Raw genomic sequence first — 483 nt, 5'->3', positions numbered from 1 at the left:
TGGAGTCACCCCAAGTGTGACCTGGCGCGACTCAGCTCTCAGCACCATGGAGGCTGATAAACCGGGAGAGGTGCAGGCAGTTGCATGAGTGACATGAGACAGGGCATGGATGGAGACAGAGCATCCACCGTGAAATCACACACAGAAACATTGACTGCGAGGTGGCATCACACGCTGTGAGTCTGGATATTGAGAATGCTGTGGGCATGCTGGGAGAGGGGGATGAAGCCCCTCTCCACCCAGGCATCCCATCAAGCATGCCTGCAACCCCACATACCCCATGCCACAGGCCCTGCGTGGCTCAGCAGAAATCCTACATTTTTTGATGATAATTCTTTTGCAGCTCCAACAATAGGCAGGCAAAGGCAGAAAATCTGCCTGGTATTGTAAAAATCCTGTGTCAATTTTCAGGTGGGAAAAACCCCCAAGTCTGATGGGAACAACGGCGGGCTCCACGCCAAGGCGCGGAATCAAAAAGAAAAG

The 483-nt window shown here is 52.8% G+C and overlaps 1 protein-coding gene across 1 annotated transcript in view; it reads right to left on the bottom strand.

The window, feature by feature from the left end:
- The window catches only part of LOC104498256 (disks large homolog 3-like), a gene marked incomplete at both ends in the record, with an annotated part of 19,007 nt that overhangs the window by 409 nt on the left and 18,115 nt on the right, over positions 1-483 (bottom strand). The window lies entirely within an intron of this gene.

The sequence above is a fragment of the Buceros rhinoceros genome, unplaced genomic scaffold (genome assembly GCF_000710305.1).
Source record: "Buceros rhinoceros silvestris isolate BGI_N320 unplaced genomic scaffold, ASM71030v1 scaffold23198, whole genome shotgun sequence".
In the NCBI taxonomy this organism is placed as follows: Eukaryota; Metazoa; Chordata; class Aves; order Bucerotiformes; family Bucerotidae; genus Buceros; species Buceros rhinoceros.
This window is presented reverse-complemented; position numbering and strand designations above follow the sequence as displayed.